The sequence below is a fragment of the Stegostoma tigrinum genome, chromosome 19, assembly GCF_030684315.1.
Source record: "Stegostoma tigrinum isolate sSteTig4 chromosome 19, sSteTig4.hap1, whole genome shotgun sequence".
In the NCBI taxonomy this organism is placed as follows: Eukaryota; Metazoa; Chordata; class Chondrichthyes; order Orectolobiformes; family Stegostomatidae; genus Stegostoma; species Stegostoma tigrinum.
Genome location: NC_081372.1, coordinates 6,707,177 through 6,733,381, shown reverse-complemented (window position 1 = coordinate 6,733,381; position 26,205 = coordinate 6,707,177). Strand labels below are relative to the sequence as shown.

At 44.9% G+C, this 26,205-nt stretch overlaps 1 protein-coding gene and 1 long non-coding RNA gene across 2 annotated transcripts in view; one reads left to right on the top strand and one right to left on the bottom strand.

Annotated features, from left to right (window-relative positions):
* On the bottom strand, nucleotides 1-24,654 carry LOC125461324 (uncharacterized). The gene is made up of 3 exons (XR_007249474.2): nucleotides 24,549-24,654; nucleotides 15,930-16,082; nucleotides 1-105 (listed from the first exon to the last, which is right to left on the bottom strand). It is a non-coding gene; the product is annotated as an uncharacterized LOC125461324 (long non-coding RNA).
* The window catches only part of asip1 (agouti signaling protein 1), a 107,413-nt gene that overhangs the window by 1,893 nt on the left and 79,315 nt on the right, over nucleotides 1-26,205 (top strand). The gene's annotated exons all lie outside the window — the stretch shown is intronic.

The window sequence follows — 26,205 nt, the reverse complement described above, 5'->3', positions numbered from 1 at the left end:
CTTTTCTCATTTTAAAGGCAAGTGCCAGGCATCTTATTCCAGATGCAATTCAGTTGGTTAAACGACCAGATTTGTAGCAAACTACGCTTTATTCATGCATCATTGCTAAAATACAAAAAAAATTGAAATAAGTTAACTTTACTGCAAAATGTAACAGAATAATAGACTATTTAACTACTAAACAGTAACTGTTCCAATATAGTAAAATCCTATAAGCACACCCTTGACAAATGCAAACAGATCGGCTCGCATGCAACTTCAGTAACAGGAAGAGAGCCCATTACCAACAACCCTACCCCCACCCCCACAGCTTTTAACTGTAAGCAAGAGAGAAAGGAAAGGTGATAATGGGAACTGCAGATGCTGGAGAATCCAAGATAATAAAATGTGAGGCTGGATGAACACAGCAGGCCCAGCAGCATCTCAGGAGCACAAAAGCTGATGTTTCGGGCCTAGACCCTTCATCAGAGAGGGGGATGGGGTGAGGGTTCTGGAATAAATAGGGAGCGAGGGGGAGGCGGACTGAAGATGGAGAGAAAAGAAGATAGGTGGAGGGAGAGTATAGGTGGGGAGGTAGGGAGGGGATAGGTCAGCCCTGGGAAGACGGACAGGTCAAGGAGGTGGGATGAGGTTAGTAGGTAGGAGATGGAGGTGCGGCTTGGGGTGGGAGGAAGGGATGGGTGAGAGGAAGAACAGGTTAGGGAGGCAGAGACAGGTTGGACTGGTTTGGGGATGCAGTGGGTGGAGGGGAAGAGCTGGGCTGGTTGTGTGGTGCAGTGGGGGGAGGGGATGAACTGGGCTGGTTTTGGGATGCGGTGGGGGAAGGGGAGATTTTGAAGCTGGTTAAGTCAACATAGATACCATTAGGCTGCAGGGTTCCCAAGCAGAATACGAGTTGCTGTTCCTGCAACCTTCGGGTGGCATCATTGTGGCACTGCAGGAGGCCCATGATGGACATGTCATCTAAAGAATGGGAGGGGGAGTGGAAATGGTTTGCGACTGGGAGGTGCAGTTGTTTATTGCAAACTGAGCGGAGGTGTTCTGCAAAGCGGTCCCCAAGCCTCCGCTTGGTTTCCCCAATGTAGAGGAAGCCACACCAGGTACAATGGATACAGTATACCACATTGGCAGATGTGCAGGTGAACCTCTGCTTAATGTGGAAAGTCATCTTGGGGCCTGGGGTAGGGGTGAGGGAGGAGGTGTGGGGGCAAGTGTAGCATTATCTGCGGTTGCAGGGGAAGGTGCCGGGTGTGGTGGGGTTGGAGGGCAGTGTGGAGCGAACAAGGGAGTCACGGAGAGAGTGGTCTCTCCGGAAAGCAGACAAGGGTGGGGATGGAAAAATGTCTTGGGTGGTGGGGTCGGATTGTAGATGGCGGAAGTGTCGGAGGATGATGCGTTGTATCCGGAGGTTGGTGGGGTGGTGTGTGAGAGCGAGGGGGATCCTCTTTGGGCGGTTGTGGCGGGGGCGGGGTGTGAGGGATGTGTTGCGGGAAACGCGGTCAAGGGCGTTCTTGACCACTGTGGGGGGAAGTTGCGGTCCTCGAAGAACTTGGACATCTGGGATGTGTGGGAGTGGAATGCCTCATCGTGGGAGCAGATGCGGCGGAGGCGGAGGAATAGTCACGGTTGGACATAGAGCAGTTTTTCCGCCGCCTTCGCCTCCACGCTTACTTCTTCAACCGGGAACCTAGCCCTCCCTCCAGTGACCCCTTCGCCCGCTTCCAACACAAGTCCTCCTCCTGGACACCACTCCGAAGCCTCCTACCTTCCCTCGACCTCTTCATCTCCAACTGCCGTCGAGACATTAACCGCCTCAACCTCTCCACCCCTCACCCATTCCAACTTCTCCCCCACAGAACGGGCAGCCCTCCGCTCCCTCTGCTCCAACCCCAACCTCACCATCAAACGCGCAGACAAGGATGGCGCAGTGGTATTATGGTGCACTGACCTCTACTTCGCCGAGACCAAACGCCAACTCTCCGACACCACCTCCTACCGCCCCCTCGATCATGACCCCACCCCCGAGCACCAAACCATCATCTCCAACACCATTCATGACCTCATCACCTCAAGGGACCTCCCACCCACAGCCTCCAACCTCATTGTTCCCCAACCCCGCACGGCCCGTTTCTATCTCCTTCCCAAACGCCACGAACCTGCCTGCCCTGGTCGACCCATTGTCTCAGCCTGTTCCTGCCCCACCGAACTCATCTCCACCTATCTGGACTCCATTTTCTCCCCTTTGCTCCAGGAACTCCCTACCTATGTCTGTGACACCACCCACAACCTCCACCTCCTCTAGGACTTGCAATTCCCTGGCCCCCAACACCTCATTTTCACCATGGACGTACAGTCCCTATACACCTATATTCCGCATGCAGATGGCCTCAAGGCCCTCCGCTTCTTCCTGTCCCGCAGGCCCGACCAGTCCCCCTCCACCGACACTCTCATTCGCCTAGCCGAACTCGTCCTCACCCTCAACAACTTCTCTTTCGATTCCTCCCACTTCCTACAGACAAAGCGGGTGGCCATGGGTACCCGCATGGGCCCCATCTATGCCTGCCTCTTTGTAGGTTACGTGGAACAGTCCCTCTTCCGCACCTACACAGGCCCCAAACCCCACCTCTTCTTCCGTTACATTGATGACTGTATCGGCGCCGCCTCTTGCTCCCCAGAGGAGCTCGAACAGTTCATCCACTTCAACACCTTCCACCCCAACCTTCAGTTCACCTGGGCCATCTCCAGCACATCTCTCACCTTCTTGGACCTCTCAGTCTCCATCTCAGTCAACCAGCTTGTAACTGATGTCCATTTCAAGCCCACCGACTCCCACAACGACCTAGAATACACCTCCTCCCACCCACCCTCCTGCAAAAATTCCATCCCCTATTCCCAATTCCTCCGCCTCCGCCGCATCTGCTCCCAAATGAGGCATTCCACTCCCGCTAATCCCATATGTTCAAGTTCTTCAAGGACCGCAACTTTCCCCCCACAGTGGTCAAGAACGCCCTTGACCGTGTCTCCCGCATTTCCCGCAACACATCCCTCACACCCTGCCCCCGCCAAAAACCGCACAAAGAGGATCCCCCTCGTTCTCACACACCATCCCACCAACCTCCGGATACAACGCATCATCCTCCAACACATCCGCCATCTACAATCTGACCCCACCACCCAAGACATTTTTCCATCCCCACCCTTGTCTGCTTTCCGGAGAGACCACTCTCTCCGTGACTCCCTTGTTCGCTCCACACTGCCCTCCAACCCCACCACACCCGGCACCTTCCCCTGCAACTACAGGAAATGCTACACTTGCCCCCACACCTCCTCCCTCACCCCTATCCCAGGCCCCAAGATGACTTTCCATATTAAGCAGAGGTTCACCTGCACATCTGCCAATGTGGTATAATGTATCCACTGTACCCGGTGTGGCTTCCTCTACATTGGGGAAACCAAGCGGAGGCTTGGAGACCGCTTTGCAGAACACCTCCACTCGGTTCGAAATAAACAACTGCACCTCCCAGTCGCAAACCATTTCCACTCCCCCTCCCATTCTTTAGATGACATGTCCATCATGGGCCTCCTGCACTGCCACAATGATGCCACCCGAAGGTTGCAGGAACAGCAACTCATATTCCGCTTGGGAACCCTGCAGCCCAATGGTATCAATGTAGACTTCACCAGCTTCAAAATCTCCCCTTCCCCCACCGCATCCCAAAACCAGCCCAGTTTGTCCCCTATCCCCACTGCACCACACAACCAGCCCAGCTCTTCCCCTCCACCCATTGCATCCCAAAACCAGTCCAGCCTGTCTCTGCCTCCCTAACCTGTTCTTCCTCTCACCCATCCCTTCCTCCCACCCCAAGCCGCACCTCCATCTCCTACCTACTAACCTCATCCCACCTCCTTGACCTGTCCGTCTTCCCAGGGCTGACCTATCCCCTCCCTACCTCCCCACCTATACTCTCCTCTCCACTTATCTTCTTTTCTCTCCATCTTCAGTCCGCCTCCCCCTCGCTCCCTATTTATTCCAGAACCCTCACCCCATCCCCCTCTCTGATGAAGGGTCTAGGCCCGAAACAGCAGCTTTTGTGCTCCTGAGATGCTGCTGGCCCTGCTGTGTTCATCCAGCCTCACATCTTATCATCTGAGAAAGAAAAGGTGTTCTGAGGATGGGTCACTGGACCCAAAATGTTAACTCTGATTTCTCTTCACAGATGCTGCCACACCTGCTGAGCTTTTCCAGCAACTTCTGCTTTTGTCAAAGGAAGAAATAGCTTCCACTTCTTTAAAACCACAGTTGAAAAAACTAAACTAAAATGCTGTTCTGAGAGAGCTTGACCACACCCATTGAGGCTCCTTCTATTGTTCTACTTTAAACAAAACCTAGGCCTCACAAGCTGTTTACTTTATAGGCTGGCATAGCTCAGCACCTTTGATTTAAAACTTGTCTTCAAAAAAAAACAGACAAAATATACCTCTTAAAGCCACAGTACTTTCACATTGGTGCTCCAGAATTTACTTTATGTGACAATGTAGAAAATTGGCCTGGAGTGTCCCGTACACAAAATACAGGTCAAATCCAGCCCATCATTTACCGCCCGTCAGTTTATGCTGCATCATCAGTAAAGTGATGGAAGGTGTCAGTAACAGCGCTATCAAGCAGCACCTGCTCAGCAATAACCTGCTCAGTGATGCTCAGTTTAGGATCCGCCAGGGCCAGTCAGCTCCTGATCTCATTACAGCCTTGGTTCAAATGTGTACAAAAGAGCTGGATTCCAGAGATGAGGCAAGAGTGACAGCCTCTGACATCAAAACCATGTTCAAGTCAAGTGTGACATCAAGGAGCCCTACCAAAACTGGAATCAACAGGAATCAGGGGAAAATTCTCCACTAGTTAGCGTTCTCAAGGTAGCGTAAAAGTAATGGTCATGGTTACTGAAAGTCAGTCAGGTAGTGTCTACGGCCCAACCATCTTCAGATACTTCATCAGTGGCCTTAATCAGGTCAGAACCGGGTACATTCACCGATGATTACACAATGTTTAGCACCATTCACGATTCATCAGATGCTGAAGCAGTCCACATTCAAATGTAAACTGGAAGAACAATATCTCATTTTCTGCTTGGGGTCTCTGCAGCCTTCAGGACTTTGTATTGAGTTCAATAATTTTAGCACTTAATTCTGTCCTTCCATGTTTTTTACCCATCTCACACACAGTCTTGACATGAAATAGGCTGCTTTTAGTACAGCCAACCCTTTTGCACACACTGTCAGACATATCCTCACATTATACGGTTTGCTTTCAGTATATACTACCCATTTTCTACTATCATCGGCTCTCATGATCATTTATTCATCTTATCTTCCATCCTGGCCTGCCATTCATAATCCCTTTGTTTACCTTCCTCTTTCTTATCTCTCTCTCTCTCTGGGTTCATCTCCACCTACCTGCTCATCTCTTTCCACCACCACCTTCAAAACCCATTCACAATCTTCCACTGGTTCTAATCTTCCACCACCAGGGATGCCTTACATAACAGTACAGTCTCAAATTCATCCTGTAAGTTATATTCCTAGCAAGTGCAACCATTACAAGAGGTGCACCTTTAATTATGTAAGTCCCAGTCTCTGGAATTACTTCTCCAAAAATATTGTTAAGAAAAGACACATTTTATTGAAGCTACTCATCTTACCCACATCATTGATGATTTATAAGAACACCAAAGCAAAGGGAAAACGTCATTGCATTAGAGGAGAATGCTGATTGGTTGGCAAGTGGATACTGGTAGAGGTATAACAAAACTCCCTAACCCAACCAGCTCCCTATTTTCTGCATATACACTGACGTTTTCCCAGCCACCATCACATCTGAGGAAGGGTCACCAGACCCGAAACATTAACTCTGTTTTCTCCTCCCCAGGTGCTGAGAGACCTGCTGAGCTTTCCCAGCAACTTTGTTTTTGTTCACAATTTACAGCATCCGCAGTTCTTTTGGTTTTCACTGGTGGAAGTATTGATGGGGAAGGCACCAGATAATGTTGTCTGCCAGTTACCCACTAAGTTTAAATTTTAAACTAGGCAAGTTGAATCTGATTGACCAAACATGAAATCTCTGTCAAGTGCCTTGGTTGTTGTTTTATATTTAAAGTCATATGTAAATACAAGTTATTGTTACATTCAGCCTTGAAGTCACCTGCCACAGTAACATGGATATCTATATTCAGCGTGAAAGAATGAACTAAGTAAGATTGTTTAAAACGTGCCAGTCACCTTGATACTCTAAGCCTCCACATTGAAAGTTGGTTTTATGTTTACTCATTGCGAATTGTTTACCCTAGGTCCTCATGTGGGGGGTATTAAGTAAGCCCGCCCTGAGGCTGAGCCCTTCCCTACAGCACTGAACAACATATCAGTGTAAGCGGGAGAACATCCCTCCTGCAGTTGTTTCCTTTGCCTTTTAAAATAATTGATACTTGGTCATTGTACTTGCTCCTGGACTGGAGGAAGCCCTTGTTTTTTCACAACGGGAACTCTGAACCACAAATGGAACTTTAATATATGTTAAAACATGTATGTTAAAAGCTGTCCTTGATTTACTTTTCATTCAAAGAGACTTAGGAATATCAAAGAAATCAATCTGTGGCAATATGCTACTGGCACCCATTCTGCATTAAACTCAATTAGATAGAATTAACGTTATTACAAACATAAGAACATTGTAACAGTAGGCAACACAGCCCCTTGGATTTGATCCACAAATTTCTTACATCATGAGTCATCTGTTCTTTGCTCCAAATTCCTTAACTGACCAATATTGACTGATCGCAATTGGGAAAGTTCCATTTGCACTTAATTCATTCAGAGGATTTGGATGACACTGTCTCTAGCTGTCCTTGAGAAGTTGGTGGTGAGCAGCTTTCTTGAACCACTGACCTTCTTTTGATGCAAATACACCCACCATATTATGAAGGGAGTTCCAGAAGTTTGATCCAGCATCTGTGAAAAATGGTGATATATTTCCAAATCAGGTTGGTGAGTGGATTGGAGGAAACCTGCAAGTGGTAGTGTTCCCATGTATCTGCTATCCATGTCCTTCTAGATGGAAGTGATCATTGGATTAGCTGTCCAAAGAACCTTGTTGAATTTTTGCAACACTTTTTGTAGATGGTACACATCTACCATTTAGAAGAGGGCACTGAGCCTCGATACTGGAGAGATTGAATATTTGTGGATGTGGTGACAATCAGGTGGACTGCTTTGTCCTGAATGGTGTCAAGTTTCTTTAATGTTGTTGGAGCTGCACCCATCCAGGCCATTGGAAGTCAATGCTTTTGTCCATGCTTGTATTTGCATCCACAGCCTTTCAGGGAGGAAGGCTGTATAGCAAATGATGCGATCATGTTTAAGGGCAATTTATCAAAATTGAAACTGAGGAAAATGTGCACCCATCTCTTCAGCTTCTGATTTGGAGGAAAACATAGCTGGTCTAATTAGTAAGTTTGTGGATGACACAAAGACAGAGGAGTTGCAGATAGTGAGGAGCATTGTCAGAGGACACAGCAGGATATAGATCATAAGACTATAGAAATGTTTATATTTTTAAAAAGCAGAAAAGATGAAGTCCAAAATATATTCAAATCAAAAACTAAATGACAATGTTCAGTGCAATAAAACTAAATCAGAAGTTACTGGGCAAAGGTCAGTTGGAGGCATGGGCAGAAAGATGACAGATGGAGATTAATCCAGACACATGTGATGTGATGCATTTTGGAAGGTCAAATACAGGTAGAAATTATACAGTGAATGGCAGAACCCTTAGGAATATTGATATGCAGAAGGATCTGGGTGTGCAGTTCCCCATAGCACTGAAGGTGGCAGGACAGGTAAATAAGATCATGGAGAAAAAGCTTATGGCATGCTTGCCTTCATTGGAAGGGGCATTGAGGATCAGGATAGACAAGTTATGCTGCAGTTTTATAGAACTTTAGATAGGCTACACTTGTAATGTTGCATACAGTTCTGGTCACCTCACTACCAGATGGATGTGAATGCTTTGGAAAGGGTACAGAAAAGGTTTACCAGCCTGGTATGGGGGATTTTAGCTATGAAGAAAGGTTGGATAGACTGGAGTAGTTTTCACAGGAATGTAGGAGGTTAAGGGGCAACCTGATAGAAATTTATAAGATTATGAATGGCATGGATAGAGTGGAAAGTATGAGACTTTTTCCCAGGGTTGAAAGGCTCAATTACGAGGAGACACAGGTTCAAGGTGTGAAGCAGGAAAGTTTAAATAGACGTGTGAGGCACATTTTCACACAAAGGGTGGTGGGTGCCTGGAACATGCTGCCAGAGGACTTGGTGGAAGTGGACACAATAGTAGCATTCACGAAATACCTGGACTAATACATGAACAGGAAAGGAACAGAGGGATACAGGTCCTGTAAGTGAAGACAGTTTTAGTATGGAAGGGCAAAATGTGTCGGGGCAGGCTTGGAGGGTCAAAAGGCCTGTTCCTGTGCCATATTGTTCTTTGTTCTTTGTTCTTGTTCTTTAACCAACAATTCTTCAGCCTTTATGCTGAGAGTGACCAAGTTCCAGGGTAAGGTAGTGAAGGGAGGAACAATAATTTACCATTTAAAAACTGTTGAATAATGCAATGGTGAAACTTAAGGTTCACTGTTAATGGATGAACTACAGTAAAACAAGCGATATTCATCATTTGTGCTTATTGCTTGGCCTTATGTATTCTAATAGCTAAGAGAGAAAGAGGGAAAATTCAAAGGAATGTCCCTTGGCCATTTTCATTGACTTTTATTATGAACAATGCACATTCATACCTCCCTCTGAAAATTATTGAGGCATTTTCTGCATATCTCATTGTTGGTTGTTGGGATTAGTGACGGACAATAAATGCTGGTCTACCCAGTGGCTTCTAGAGACCATGAATAAATATTCTTAAAAATTTTTCAGCAAAGTGTACAACCCAGTACATTCAAATATAATTCATACGTAACAATAATAAAAAATATTCTGGGAATGTTCAGTGGACTGTCAGTAACAATGGGTCAATTTCTAACATATTTAGACTAAATGCAAGTTGTGTGGAGGAATTCTCGTCGTACCATCCCAAACTCACCTCTTTAATTGTCTACCATACCTCTGTGGTGTATCAATTCTATCCCATCTTACCACTCAGCATTCCTGGAACAAGCTACCATACAGAGGATATTCTGAATTCACCAGCATCCCTTGTTATTTTAGTGGTCCATTGTGCATCCAGCAAACCATTATCAGTCTGGAGCTGCCCTGTATTGGTCCTAACATTTGTCGCTCACATGGCAGTCAAGAGGGAAAATCAGCACCCTGCTATACAGGGTCATGTAGAGCTTACTGGTCAGAGCAGTGCCAACACAGGACTTCCTCTTCCAAACAGGACCAGCAGTAAGTGATAATAAGATCATGTCAAGCTGCTCTGAGGTTACCACTCAGTTCAAACCAATCTCAAGTCAGAGGAATGCACAGTACTGTAAGAAAGAGGTCAATGATCCTCTCCACTCCACTATCACACATGTCACCTTCTTCTCTGCGATATCTCACACTCAATCTATCTCTGCTGCTGTACCCACCTCCCAATAAGGCTCAAGCTCGACCATTCTCAATACCGGCTGCAAGATCTTTTCTCTCTCACTGTCACCCACCCGAACCCCTGATGACACTAACCACCTCTGCGCACCCTTTTCAGTTGCTCGGGACACCTCAGTTCCTAAGCCATAGGTAACAGCTGTGCCACCCACTTTCATCTTCTGTAATCACAGAATCCCTACTGTGCACATAGAGATCATTCAGCCTATTGGGTCTGCATTGACCCTCCAAACAGCATTCCACCCCTGCACCATATCCCCATCACCCCATACTTAGCATGGCTAACCACTTAGTCTGTACATTCCTGGACACTATGGGCAATTTAGCAAGGTCAGTCGACCTAGCCTCATGTCTTTGGACTGTGGGAGGAAACCGGAGGACTTGGAGGAAACTCACACATTCTCAGGGAGAACTTGTAAACTCCATACAGATAGTCCGCCAAAGATGGAATCAAACCGGGATCCCTGACACCAAGTTGCAGTGTTAGCCACTGAGGCACCATGCTGCACTGCCTGTCTCGTATTTCAAGAAAACAGTCCATATTCGGGTGGAAACAGTGAAGACAAGTGGCTGGGCTGACCATCAATTGATTCCTCAACCACTTATGAGGAGAGTATTCTGACTCGGGGCAGCCCAGCAGGGATAGAGTGGTATGGGAGGCTGTCCTTGATTTGCTGCAATGGGACACCCTGAGCAAAGGCTATACTTTCAGACTGGGCAGTGGCCTGCTGACAATGATGACAAGGTTCCTAGCTTAGCGTCTGTGCTAAATGGCATGGTGAGACAACACTAATATGATTCTGATGTCTATGACTGAGGGGTTAAAGTGCAGAAAGGCAATGCAATGTAAGACAGGGATGCTGTGAGATTCCAGGCGGATTCAGAATGAGTGAGCACTATGAGAGTGAGTGAAGAGGTAGAGATATGGTCTGGTCCAGTGTAAAACCTGTCTGTGTGTCCCTGAGCACAGTGTCCGTGCTGTAGCATTACAATGAGAGTTACTGGTGCAGCATTGAAATGCTGAAGTTTTTTGCTGGTGGATCGGAGATGTGCCATAAGGGTTCTTATTAGTTGGCATGTGTTGGATGCCAATGTCCATGAATGTGAAATGCTTGTGGCTGGGGTCCAGAGAGTGTGTCTTGAGATGTTGGTGATGGTGTCCAATATAGGGGTTGTTTGGAGCAAGCTAAATCTGCCATGTATCCATTCTGATTCCAATTTCAGGGTTTACCCAGCATGTGGTGTGTTGGGCAAGTTTAACAAGAATCAGAACCTGAAATAGTAATACAAGTGAGTTGGGCTGACAACAAGGAGCTTAACAAGCACTAATCCCGTCAATTGATAACTCACTGTTGCTTGGCAAGAATCTCATCTTGCAAATGTGTCGAGTAAAAGACATGATTTTGATTCGGGTCTTGCCGGACTTCTCCCCTGATTCTGCTGTATGCTTTGTCATAGCCCATGCCTCTCAAACCCCTATATGAATCTTCCCAATGCTTGTGAATAAACATACATTAATGTTTTCAGTGTGGACCCTTCTCAAGTCTGGTCATTCTGATTAGGGATCCTTGCCTGAAACATTCCACTTGTCTATTCTTTCAGCAGATCCTGGCTGATTGCTGAGTGTTTAGCATGATTCCTGTATAGATTTCCATGATCTATGAAATGTTTTGTTTTACTTATTCAGGCAGCTCTATTTGTGTTAGTGCTTTGCAAAAACAGTTCCCTGCACTTAGTCACATTTAAATAAAATTGTTTTCACACCAAATTAGCTGTACTAAGCTTAAAGTTCTCATGGAGAATAAATTTTGGATATCTAAGTATCAACTTTAGATATGATTACGTTTGCAATTACATTTGCTTACTAAACTATCAACTAGGTACAAATTTTCACACATTTCTACTTAATTCCCCCATTTTTTTTGGAATATAAATGGGTAGTGAATTTCCTCTCGGATTTCGCCTCTACCATTGCAATACATGGAGTCACAATGCAGACCTGGACTGGGTGTCTTTCAGCTTAAAGTGTTTTTTCATAAATAATAATATTTAATTTATAAAAGTAAATTATCACTGTCAAATAACTCAAAGCATGTCGTGCAGAATGTAAATTGAAAAGATGGGATTTAGTTTTGTTTCCAGAGGACGGGAATGTAAGAATGCAGAAGTTATGCTGTAGTTATACAAAATCCTGGTTAGACCTCATTTGGAGTATTGAGAGCAGATCTGGGCATCATACATAAAGAAGGATATACTGGCCTTGGGAGTAGTGTTACAAAAATGATACCTGGACTTCAGACATTACAAGGAGAAATTATACAAATTAGGCTTATTTTCTCCAGAAATCAAATGGTTAAGGGATGATCTGCTTGAAGACTTCAAGGTATTAACAGGAAAAGACAGAGTGAACTTAGATAAATTATTTCCACTGATTGGGGATTCTAGAACTAGGGGGCATTGTCTGAGAATTAGGGCCAGGCTAGTCAGGAGAGATGTTAGGAAGCACTTCTACACACAAACAGTGGTAGAGATTTATAGAACTTCAAATTTAGAACAGTACATCACAATACAGGCGCTTCGCCCCACAATGTTGTGCCAACTTATTATCCTACTAAGAGTGATCTATCCTGCATACCCTACATTCATCCTCTGTATGCGTATCCAAGAGTCGCTTCAAAGTCTCTGAAGTATCTGACCCCACTACCACTGCCAGCAGTGCATTCCACATGCCTATCACTGTGTAAAGAACAGACCTCTGACATTTCCCCTCCACCTTCCTCCTATCACTTTAAAATTATGCCCCCTCATAATAATCATTTCCACCCTGGGGAAAAGTCTCTGGCTATCCACCCTATCTATGCCTCTCATCATCTTGTACACCTCTATCAAGTCACCTCTCATCCTTCTTTGCTCCAATGAAAAAAGCCATAGCTTCCTCAACCTTTCCTCACAAGACCTGTCCTCTAGTCCAGGCAGCATCCTGGTAAATCTCCTCTGCAACCTCTCTAAAGGTTCCACATCTTTCCTATAATGAGGTGGCCAGAACTGAACACAATGTTCCAAGTGTGGTCTAACCAGAGTTTTATAGAGCTGCAGCATTACCTTGCGGCTCTTAAACTGAATTCCCCCGCCAATGAGAGCCAACACACCATACGCCTTCTTTACAAACCTATCAACTTGGGTGGCAACTTTGACAGATCTATGGATGTGGACCGCAAGATCACTCAGTTCCTCCACACTGCTGAGAATACTGTCATTAACCCTGTATACTGCATTCAAATTTGACCTGCCAAAACAAATCACTTCACACTTTTCTGGGTTGATTTCCATCTGCCACTTCTTTGCCCAGCTCTGCATCCTGTCAATGTCCCGTTGAAGCTTACAACAGCGCTCCATGCTGTCCAAAACCCCTTCAGCCTTTGTGTAATTAGCACATTTACTAACCCACCTTTCTACTTCCTCATCCAAATCATTTACAAAGATCACAAAAAGCAGAGGTCCCAGAACAGATGTCTGTGGAACAGCACTGGTCACCAAGCTCCAGCCAAATACTTTTCGTCTACTATCATTCTATGTCTTGTATGGGACAGCCAGTTTTGTATCCAGACTACCAAATTTCCCTGAATCCCATGCCTCCTTACTTTCTGAATGAGCCCACCATGAGGAACCATATCAAATGCCTTGCTAAAATCCATATACAGCACATCCACTGCTCTACCTTTATCAATGTGTTTTGTCACATCCTCAAAGAATTCCATAAGGCATGTGAGGCATAACCTGCCCTTCACAAAGCCATTATTTCTAATCAAACTGTGTTTTTCCTAATAATCAAAAATACTATCTCTCAGAATCCTTTCCAATAATCTGCCCACCACAGAAGTAAGACTGACCAGTCTGTAATTTCCAGGATTATCTCTATTCCCTTTCCTGAACAAGGGAATGACATTTGCCACCTTCCAATCTTCTGGTATGTCTCCAGTGGACAGTGAGGACACAAAGGTTATTGCCAAAGGGGCAGCAATCTCTTCCTTCGCTTCCCATAGAAGGTGTATATCCTTGGGTATATCCCCTCTGGCCTGGGGGACTTACCTATCCTCATGTTTTTCAAAATTTCTAGCACATCTTCCTTCTTAACATCAACATGTTCAAGCATATCTGCTTGTTTCATGCTGTCCTCACAAACATCAAGGTCCCTCTCACTGGTGAACACTGAAGCAAAGTATTCATTAAGGACCTCCCCTACCCCCTCTGACTCCACGCACAAGTTTCTTCCACTATCCCTGATTGGCCCTACTCTCACGCTGGCCATCCTCTTGCTCCTCACATAAGCATAGAACCCCATGGGGTTTTCCTTGATCCAAACCGTCAAGGTTTTCTCATAATCTCTTCTTGCTCTTCTGAGTCCATTCTTCAGTTCCTTCCTGGCTACCTTGCAAACCTCTAGATCCCTATCTGATCCTTGCTTCCTCAACCTTAAGTAAGCTTCCTTCTTCCTCTTGACTAGGTGTTCCACATGTCTTGTCATCTAAGGTTTCTTCACCTGACCATCCTTTCCTCGCCTCCGTGGGACAAACCTATCCAGTATTCGTAGCAACTGTTCCCTAAACAACCTGCACATTTCTGTTGTGCATTTTTCTAAGAACATCTGATCCCAATTTAAGCTCCGTAGTGCATGCCTAATACCATCGTAATTGCCCCTGCCCCAAAAAACTACTTTCCCATACTGTCTGCTCCTATCCCTCTCCATGACTACTGTAAAGGTCGGGGAGCTGTGAGCATTATCACCAAAATGCTCTCCCACCAAGAGATCTGACACCTGGCCTGGTTCATTGCCAAGCACCAAATCCAATATGATTTGGAATTCTCTTCCACAAATGGCAGTGAATGCTGGATCAGTTGTTAATTTTAAATTTGAGATTGACAACTTTTTCATAAAGCAATGATAGTAAGGGACAGGGGCCAAAAGCAGTTATATGGAGTTAGGCCACAGATCAGCCATGAACTTATTAATGACAGAACAGGCATGAGGCGCTGAATGGCCTACTCTGGTCCCTATATGTTTCTATGTCTATTCTTATTAATATTCTGTGCTTTCCTGCTTTACATAACTCCTGGAATAGCATCAAACTTGGTGTAGCAAGGCAGTGTAATCCAAGTTATTGAAGTTTATTGAGGGTAAAAGGTTATAAACCAGACTTACGGTTCTTCATATTGAGGCCTAAAGGTCATAAACCAGACATACTATGCTTCATTCTACCTTCCATCAGCCTGGCATCGACTGTTTAACAATGAAACAGGAACTAAGATTGATTTACAGCAACATCTTGTGTTCATTTTATACTCATGACTGAAGTTTTTAAAAATGCAATAAAAAGGACACAATTCTGTTTGCACATACCTAGGATAAGTTGAGATAGAAGAACCAACAATTTGGCACTTAAAAGAAGTCAAATAAGCCATAGAGGAAGACTGCTGGAGGCCCACAACTGACAAAATAACAGCAGAAATTATAAAGAATTGCTGGGATACAATGATAAAATGGCAATCATTTGAAATTGGTCCTCATATCTACCTTATACTCTGCAAAAAAAGGCAATGATTCACTTTGGAGGGGTTGTTACACAGTTTGTGGACACCAGGAATACATTGTGCAGGCCATTTCAAATGGAATTAGATGTCTTGTTCATATTGGCATGGGTATACAGATTAATAGGATCGAGATTACTGCTGGGAATCAAGAAACCAGGACTAATAATCTAGAGGAAACAAATTGCTGGAAAAGCTCAGCAGGTCTGGCAGCGTCTGTTGCGATAAATCAAAGTTAATGTTTTGGGTCGAGAGACCTTCCTCTGAACTCGACCTGGAACATTCACATCAGCATTTAAGGATAGGCAATAAACACTAAAGACACTCACTTCCTGCGAAGGAATACAAAAATGCAACAAAAAAGTTTGCCAAGGACTCCTGTCTAAAATAGGTCGAAAACAGAGTTCTGATTATCCACTTTTAAAGTTATATAGTGGTCTAACAATTGATTCTTAAAGGAAGGTACTGAATGTTAGGTATTCTAAAATCAAGTCACGCTAGAAACCATTTGGTTCTTTGTTCCTGTGTTGACATTTTGAAAGACACTACAGAGCTAGCTTTCTTCACAGTGCTGCATTTCTCACTTTAAAGTACTTTCCCAATTTCCTTTTGAAAGTAACTATTGAATCTGCTTCCACAATTCTTTCAGACAGTACTTTCCAAATCATACCAACATACCAATTCCTTTTTCCACTAACCTTACATGGAGATTCACTCTCCAAAGCCTGTCAGACGTGTGATGGAATAGTCCCCTCTTGTCTGGATGGGCGAAGCTCAAACAACATTCAAGAAGTTGGGCACCATCCAAGAGCATCCACTTCTTCCACCAACGTATTAGCAGGGTGTACCATCTATGAGATGCACAGCAGAAATCACTATGGTTCCTGAAACAGTACCTTCCAAAACTGTAAACATTTCTATCCAGAACAACAAAGACTGGGGATACATTGCAACACCACTACCTACAAGTTCCTCTCCAAGCCACTCACCATCCTGATTTGGAAAGATATCACCGTTCCTTCAGTGTTGCTTGGTCAAAATCCTTGAGTTCCCTCAACATTGTGCCTCTACGTACAGCACACGGTTGCATCAGTTCAAGAAAGCAGCTCATCACCACCACCTTCTGAAGGGAAACTAGGGCAGGCAATAAATGTTGACCCAGCAGAGCTGCTGATATCTCTCAAGTGAATTTAAAAACTCCTTAGAGGATATCAGTAAAGCATGTGATTTATATATATGTTAACATCACTTCCTTTGGATTTTTGAATTGTGAACTTGTGACATTTGGGTATTCTGGGTATCTAAAGCAGTTCAAAGATTAATTTGCAGCTATTTTTGTACCCATCATAATTTTTTTTAGAACAGGGAATTTGTTTACACTAGGAAGTTTTGAGAGTGAACAAGCAGTGGTTTTTTTCATTTAGGAAGCTGAGAGATTGATTTTTTAAAAATCTCCTTTTGTAGAGACAGAGACAGAGATGACAATTCAAGTCTAACATGACTCTTGCTGTGTTTGACAGAAGAGTCTCAGTGGCCATACTGCATAGTCATTTAAACATAATCCAGTCAGAAAAATAATTAATGCAAAATGGGTAGGACTTGCCATTAATCATGAATAAGTATACTCAGACATTCTACTGGTCTGGGTGGGAACTGAATTGAGATAAGACATTCCCTTTGTTCTGGCCAGTGCACTCTGCATGGCAGATATCAAGAAATTACCCTTATATGAATCTCAATATTCCTGGTACACAGAAGCCAATCCTGAACATTTCGGGATACTCATGCTACTTTGGTGAAATTTCTCCAAGGTCTGTGTCCAACATGAGACCAGAACAACAACCTCTTGTCATGTATCGGCAAATCATCCACAAAAATAAAGTGTTTCCTGCCTTCAATTTAAATTTAGAACTCATGGCTTTTCTAGTTAGTTTACTTGGTTTCAAATCTTCCTTCAACAACTGGAAGCTTTCTCATGCTTCTTCAGGCTGATAGTGATTCCCATGTGGTCACCATCTTTCCCTAGTTAATGCCCTGCTGCAAACAGCCTGATATTTGTTTACATGAGCAATCACTTCCTCCCTGTTCCTCGACTATTAAATGCTTTTAGTTACTTTTGCATTTCACTTTTCCTTTCTACCTCTTGATCACCAGACCACCAACATTTGATTGCGGCTTCACAAATGTTTTTTTTATTTTAGCGTGCCTTTGAGGAATTGGATCTTCCAGTGCTGCCAAATGTGCCACTAAATCAATTTCGTTGCTCCCCGATTCCTTTCTTGGCTGTCCATCTTGAAGGCTGTGATTACTGCAATTCATTTTCTCAATCTCTCTGGCTCCTTTTTGACAATGAAGTAATTCTGGTGTTTCTCCACTCACTGATCTTTTCAGATTCTGCAGTTTAGGATCATAATTTCAGATTTCACTCTCAGTCTTCTTGGTGCGTGAATGTAAAGTTTATTGGGGTCCTTGCAGTTGCCACTGCATTGCACATCAGTTAGATTAGATTAGATTCTCTACAGTGTGGAAACAGACCCTTTGGCCCAACAAATCCACACCGCCCCTTGGAGTATCCCACCCAGACCCATTCACCTATAACCCACACACCCCTGAACACTATGGGCAGTTTAGAATGGCTAATCCACCTAGCCTGCACATCTTTGGACTGTGGGAGGAAACTGGAGCACCTGGAAGAAACCCACGCAGACACGGGGGGAATGTGCAAACTCCACACAGAAAGTTGCCCGAGGGGGGAATTGAACCCAGGTCCCTGGCGCTGTGAGGCTGCAGTGCTAACCACTGAGCCACAGTGCCGCCCCGGCACACACAGTTAGTCACACTTTGGAGATATGGCTGAGGGGATATACAATTCACAAAGTAACAGATTAATTATACATGTGTAGGTTTATGGAAATTTGCCAAATTTTGTTGAAGGTAAGATCAAACTCCCTTCAGGTCTCTCTACCATTGAGTTTCCTACATCATCATTATAGTAAGCATTATTCAAATAGTTCTGAATATTAAACCTTACAGTCACACTATTGTACAGAACTCTCCCCAACTCCTATTGATCTTGACTTTGCCAAGGCTCTTGATGACATATTTCCTCAAATGTTGTCAGTTGATTAAAGCAATGGAAGATGACGGAGATTATGAGAGTGACATGGAAGAGGAAGTAGACCGTTATAGAATCATACAGTCATAGAGATATACAGCACAGAAACAGACCCTTTGGTTCAACTCATCCATGTCGACCAGATATCCAAAATAAATTTGGTCCTATTTGCCATCATTTGGCCCATATCTTTCTAAACTCTTCCTATTCATATAGCTATCCAAATGCCTATTAAGTGTTGTAATCGTACCAGCCTTCACTACTTCCTCTTGCAGCTCATTCCATACACACACCATCCTGTGTGAAAAAACTGTCCCTTAGGTCCCTTTTATATCTGTCCCCTCGCATCTGAAAACCTATGCCCTCTAGTTTTGGACTGCCCCACCCAGGGGAAAAGACCTTGGCTATTCACCCTATCCTTGCCCCCCATGATTTTATAAACCTCTATAAAGTCACCCCTCAGCTTCTGACACTCCAGGGAAAATAGCTCCAGCCTATTCAGCTTCTCCCTATAACTTAAACCCTCTAACCCTGACAACATCCTCATAAATCTTTTCTGAACCCTTTCCAGTTTCATAACATCCTTCCGAAAGGGGAGAGACCAGAATTGCACACTGTACTCCAAACGTGGCCAAACTAATGTCCTGAACAGCCACAACATGACTTTCCAACTCCTATAATCAATGCACTGACCAATAAAGGCAAGCATACCAAACACCTTATTCTCTATCCAATCTACCAGTGGCTCCACTTACAAGGAACTATGAACCTGCACTCTATGGTCTCTTTGTTCAGCCACATTCCCCAGGAGCTTATCATTAAGTATATAAGTCCTGCCCTGATTTTCCTTTCCAAAATGCAGTACCTCACATTTATCTAAATTAAACTCCATCTGCCACTGTCTGGCCTATCTTTCTACTCCTGAGATGCTGCTTGGCCTGCTGTGTTCATCCAGCTTCACACTTTATCATCTTGGATTCTCCAGCATCTGCAGTTCCCATTATCACAGAGACAGGCTGGGCTGGTTTTGGGATGCAGTGGGAGGAGGGGATGAGCTGGGCTGGTTGTCGGATGCAGTGGGCGGGGGGGGGGGGGGGGGGGGGGGGGGGGGGGGGGGGGGGGGGGGGGGGACGAACTGGGCTGGTTTTGGGATGCAGTGGGGGAAGGGGAGATTTTGAAGCTGGTGAAGTCCACAATGAAACCATTGGGCTGCAGGGTTCCCAAGCGGAATATGAGAACCGAGGGGAGGTGTCTGCCCTGCTCGACCTATTGTCTCAGCCTGTTCCTGCCCCACCGAACTCTTCTCCACCTATCTGGACTCCATTTTCTCCCCTTTGCTCCAGGAACTCCCTACCTACATCTGTGACACCACCCACGACCACCACCTCCTCCAGAACTTCCAATTCCCTGGCCCCCAACACCTCACATTCACCATGGACGTACAGTCCCTATACACCTGCATTCTGCATGCAGATGGCCTCAGGGCCCTCCGCTTCTTCCTGTCCTGCAGGCCTGACCAGTCCCCCTCCACTGACACTCTCATCCACCTAGCCGAACTCGTCCTCACCCTCAACAACTTCTCTTTCGATTCCTCCCACTTCCTACAGACAAAGGGGGTGGCCATGGGCACCCACATGGGCCCCAGCTATGCCTGCCTCTTTGTAGGTTACGTGGAACAGTCCCTCTTCCGCACTTACACAGGCCGCAAACCCCACCTCTTCCTCCGTTACATTGATGTCTGTATTGGCGCCGCCTCCTGCTCCCCAGAGGAGCTCGAACAGTTCATCCACTTCACCAACACCTTCCACCCCCACCTCAAGTTCACCTGGGCCATCTCCAACACATCCCTCACCTTCCTGGGCCTCTCAGTCTCCATCTCAGGCAACCAGCTTGTAACTGATGTCCATTTCAAGCCCACCGACTCCCACAGCGACCTAGAATACACCTCCTCCCACCCACCCTCCTGCAAAAATTCCATCCCCTATTCCCAATTCCTCCGCCTCCGCCGCATCTGCTCCCAGGATGAGGGTTTCCACTCCCGCACATCCAGATGTCCAAGTTCTTCAAGGATCGCAACTTTCCCCCCCCAGTGGTCGAGAACGCCCTTGACCGCATCTCCCGCATTTCCCTCAGCACATCCCTCACACCCCACCCCAGCCACAACCGCCCAAAGAGAACCCCCCTCGTTCTCACACACCACCCCACCAACCTCCGGATACAATGCATCATCCTCCGACACATCTGCCATCTACAATCCAACCCCACCACCCAAGACGTTTTTCCATCCTCTTCCTTGTCTGCTTTCCAGAGAGACCACTGTCTCCATGACTCCCTTGTTCGCTCCACACTGCCCTTCAACCCCACCACACCCGGCACCTTGCCCTGCAACTGCAGGAAGTGCTACACTTGCCCCCACACCTCCTCCCTCACCACCATCCCAGGCCCCAAGATGACTTTCCATATTAAGCAGAGGTTCACCTGCACATCTGCCAATGTGGTATACTGTATCCATTGTACCCGGTGTGGCTTACTCTACACTGGGGAAACAAAGCAGAGGCTTGGGGATCGCTTTGCAGAACACCTCCGCTCGGTTCGCAATAAACAACTGCACCTCCCAGTCGCGAACCATTTCAACTCCCCCTCCCATTCTTTATATGACATGTCCAACATGGACCTCCTGCAGTGCTACAATGATGCCACCCGAAGGTTGCAGGAACAGCAACTCATATTCCGCTTGGGAACCCTGCAGCCCAATGGTATCAATGTGGACTTCACAAGCTTCAAAATCTCCCCTTCCCCCACCACATCCCAAAACCAGCCCAGTTCGTCCCCTCCCCCTACTGCATCCCACAACCAGCCCAGCTCATCCCCTCACCCACTGCATCCCAAAACCAGTCCAGCCTGTCTCTGCCTCCCTAACCTGTTCTTCCTCTCACCCATCCCTTCCTCCCACCTCAAGCCGCACCTCCATTTCCTACCTACTAACCTCATCCCACCTCCTTAACCTGTCCGTCTTCCCTGGACTGACCTATCCCCTCCCTACCTCTACTCTCCTCTCCACGTATCTTCTTTTCTCCTCATCTTCGGTCCGCCTCCCCCTCTCTCCCCATTTATTCCAGAACCCTCACCCCATCCCCCTCTCTGATGAAGGGTCTAGGCCCAAAACATCAGCTTTTGTGCTCCTGAGATGCTGCTGGGCCTGCTGTGTTGATCCAGCTTCACACTTTGTTATCTTGGATTCTCCAGCGTCTGCAGTTCCCATTATCTCTGATACAATAGTCAAATTTCAAATTCTGTTTGAGGGTGAGCAACTTGGGTTTCACATGAATTTCTCAACTTGAATAAGGGCAATTACAAAAGCTTGAAGAAAAAGTTATCTAAAATATGATGGAAAAATAGACTACACGAAGGTCAGTCAATAGGCAGTGGCAGACATTGAGGAAGGTGCTTCATAATGCTCAGGCAAATGTATTCAAGTCAAAAAGAAGGACTCAGTGAGAAGGATGAACTGTGATTAACAAAGCTGTTCAAGGAGAATGTCCAACCCAAAACTAAGGAATACAAAATTGTGAATTATAGTGGTAGACAAGACGTTTGGGAGTATTTTAGAAATCAACAGTATGTAACTAAAAAGCTCATAATAGCGAAGAAAATTGCTTATGAAAATAAAATTACAAGAAATACAAAAACAAAGCAGGAGCTTCTACTAGAAATAACAAAGTGTGGAGCTGGATGAACACAGCAGGCCAAGCAGCATCCCAGGAGCACAAAAGCTGACGTTTTGGGCCTAGACCCTTCAGCAGAAAAAGGGAGCTTCTACTAATGTATTAAAAGAGAGAGAGGAGCTGAAGTGTATGGAACGCCTGGGAGATACAACTGGTGTATTGATACCGGAGTACAAGGAAATGGCAGTTACTTTAAACTAATATTTTTCATCAGTGCTTGCAGTGGAGAATACTATACACATCTTAGAGATAACTGATAAATAAGTTGCTAATAAGAGGAATGGTCTTGCAACAGTTTTCTATCATGAGGGACAAAGTTTTTAACAAATCAATGCATCTGGGAGGCTTGACGAGGTAGATGTTGAAAAGATGCTTCCACTAATGGGCAACCTTCTTAGTTAAGCCCAACATTATCCTGACCATATCAATACACGGTTGGCATGGGCAGAAGGGTGTAATTTGGCAGCCTGTTATTAAATAGTGGAAAGGGAATGGGGTGTATTACCTTTGCAGAGTGTTCTCTGCCTCTTGGTCCATCTCCACTACAATAGAACCCCACTTCCTTCCTACCTGAAACATCTCCAACCCTTTTATCCCGTTCCTTTAGGTGTCAAACCACCCCTTTTCCCAAAGTTCCCTGCCTACATCCAGCCTTACTTAGTTCTCACATATGGAGCCTCCTTTATCGGTCTGCCTGCAATCCTGGTGGAGAGCTTGATGCCTCCAGGGCTTTTGGAGCTGTTTGGCAATCAGTCTGGATAGCAGTTCCAGAGGCTGAGTCTTCCTATTACAACGGGCTGGAGTTCCCACTCTGCACACATCTGGGTCCCCATCATGCAGTGCATTATGGGTGCAGGACATTTGCTGGCTCACCTCCAACTTTGTTTCCAGAAAGGTGACTGATCGGTCACTGACTGGTGTAAAATCCCGTCTGAGTCTTCAATATCTTTTAGGAAGGGAAATCTGCTGTCCTTACCTGGTCAGGCTTACTTGAGACTCCACATCCACAGCAATGTTGCTGACTTCTAACTGACCCTGGAGTGGTCCAGCAAGTTCAAAGGCAATTCGAGATGGGCAACAAATGTTGGCCTTGCTGGTGATGTATTTTTAAAAATTATGTGCAAGTTAGTGAGGATTATAATACAGGGAGAAAACCTCTCTTAACTGATCACTGCACGGCATACTGCCTTATCCTTACTTTAACGGGTTTGTCATTGTATTTCAATGATTTCAATGTGATGGGAACTGTCTGTGTCACGTCGTATTTACCTATGCAAACAGTCACGCCATCTTTTACTTCTGCCCTAACTCTTCTCAACTACAAGGTAGAAGTAGAGTAGTGAATCTGTGGAATTCTTTACAGCAGAGTGCTATTGAGGTTGAGTCGTTATGTATGTTCAAGACCAAGGCAGACAGATTTTTAATCAGTAAGGAATCAAAACTTATGGAGAAAAGGCAGGAAAGTGGAATTGAGGATTACCAAATCAACTGCCATTTCATTGAATAGCAGAGTAGGCTCAGTGGGTAGAATGGCTTACTTCTGTTCCTACATGTTATGGTCAAGTACAATTATTTTAATCAACCTGTTCAGGGATATTATCACACAGTTCTGGTTCAAGTGGGACTTGAATGCAGACTTTCTAATTCAGAGATGGGGCATTATCACCGCACCATAAGCATGCAGGTTGAAGTCTATCCACGATGTTCTTACTAGTCCACTAAATAGTCAATACATCATCATGGGGCTTTGCAGGAAGGTTTGGAGAAAGGAACTGGGGAAGGTGGTGAACATTGGCCTCACATTTCCCCAAATTAAGCATAAATGACAGAAGAATAAAGGGTATGTTTTGTTAAGGTATACAGGATGAGACTTACGAAAAAAAGTGAACAGTTTGAAGCATAGGGTGAATACCCAATGTCTTTTCCCCGGGGTGGTGGGGGTCCAAAACTAGAGTGCATAGGTTTAAGGTGAGAGGGGTTAGACTTAAAAAGGACCCAAGGGGAACATTTTCACACAGAGGGTAGTGCATGTATGGAATGAGCTGCCAGAGGAGGTGTTGGAGGCTGGTATTATTACAACATTTAAAAGGCATCTGGGTGGGCATATGAATAGAAATCATTTAGAGAGATATGGGCATAATGTTGGCCAATGGTACTAGAGTATCCGATCAGCAAGGACGAGTTGTACATCTTAATGGCACAATGACTCTATTTGGATGGAGGCAAGAACCAGAGAACCAAGATAGCCAATGTCTTTTACACGAATATACTTAAACAAATGCCTTATCTGCCTGATTATTGCAATTAATACATAATAATAGAAAAAGTCAATGGCTTCCTTCAGAGTCTGGATAGCAAGGTATCATATTATGACAGTTGATAACACTGTTCAAGGGCAAAAGGTTGCTCTCTCGCTCTCTCACACACCAATGAAACAAAGCAATAAATATTCTCTTCTTTGTATATTGTCCACTTACCCAAATGGTCACATACAGCCTGGACGAAATCCTACCCAGAAATCAGCACATCCAACAGTGTAGAACTCTCTCAGAACTCAATCTGAATGGTATGCCCAAATATCTGGAATGAGAATTGATTAATTTCAGTGAGTTTAGTTGTTTTACTTAAGGGTTCTTTTAAAAAAAGGCATTTTAATTAACCTGTTCAGACCTGCTGTGATAGTTCTCTGGAGTATGGGGGATTTGAACCCAGGCCTCCTGGTCCAGGGTAAGGGTATTATAATGGCACCACAAGAAAGCCCTTATAAAAATGGAGACTGTTTTTACTTTTATTTAACTTATTTTGCTAATGAACCAGCTCAGGGATGTTATTACACATCACTGCAGTAGGTGGGTCTTGAATCTGGGCATTACAGTCCAGAGTAGAGACACTAACACTGCACCACAGACCCCTGATATAGATTGAGGTTAAGGCAAGAAGTACAAATAGGCTACAGCTGGAAAAACAAATCTAAATGGAAATCCCCAATTAATTATACAAAACCAGCTCTCACAAGTGCATTAAGAATTGTTTTCTGAGCCAATCATGCAATAAGCATCCTGAATAAAAATTGCCTTTGGGTATATAGATGGAATTTTCAAATCTTATTCCAAAAGAATTAATGCAAAGCCACTTTTGTTTAAAAAAATAATTAGTTCCAGGGAAAAGTAAATTAATTCCTACGATCTGCAGCTTATTATTCCAAACTGATTCTGATTACCTGCTTCCCATCCTGAACAATAGCATTTTTCACAGCGGAGAATGTGTTTCACATTCCCAGACAGGAATTAAAGAAAACATTGCTCCAGTTTTCCTCAGGCCAGTGCCCAAGGTCCAACAATCTACAGCTGGTTCATCGCTGGCCTTCCCTCCAGTGTAAGGTCAGATGGAGGTATATTTGCTGGCGATTCAATTTTATTCAGCCCTCCTCAGACTACGAATTGTGTGCCAGTGTGCAGTGAGATTTGGTCAATTGCTGGTCGTAGGCTGAACATGAGGCAATATTAGACCACACCTCTCCAACAACAGAAAGGCTAACTTTAATATTGGTGCCTTGGAGCAAGTTAGAGGCTGGGCATTCACAAGTGACTGACTCAACTCCTGGTTCCCTAGATCCTTTTCACTATCCACCAGGCATGCTCAGGAGTCAATTAAAAGGTGAGTGCAGCTTCAAAATCCCTTGTTGAGACACTGTTCAGGACAAAACTATCCATTTGATTGGCAATGCTTCCGGCATTTTGAACATTTGCTCCATCCACACTGAGATGCCACAGCTGCAGTGTGTACCATTTGGGGAAAGTGGTGGCATAGTGCCAGTCTAATAACCTGGGCTACTGGGCATGTGTTTACAGCTCCCCATCACCTTTTATTGACGGCAATTAAAGCTGGCTTTATACGTGATTGCCACGTTCCATGAACACCTAATAAGAAGGCTCTTGAGACAATTCTTCTCTAACTTACAGCCTACAACCTCCCACTTTCTGTAGCAATTTTCCCTGTTCTTTCACTCTTTTATCAACGTGACTGTAGTTTTTACATTCTTTCCCTTGTTTGACCACTGGTTGAGCTGGCTTATTGGAGGTGATGATGAATTTCATAATTGATATCTGTCTTCATCAAGAGAAGGTTCCCAGT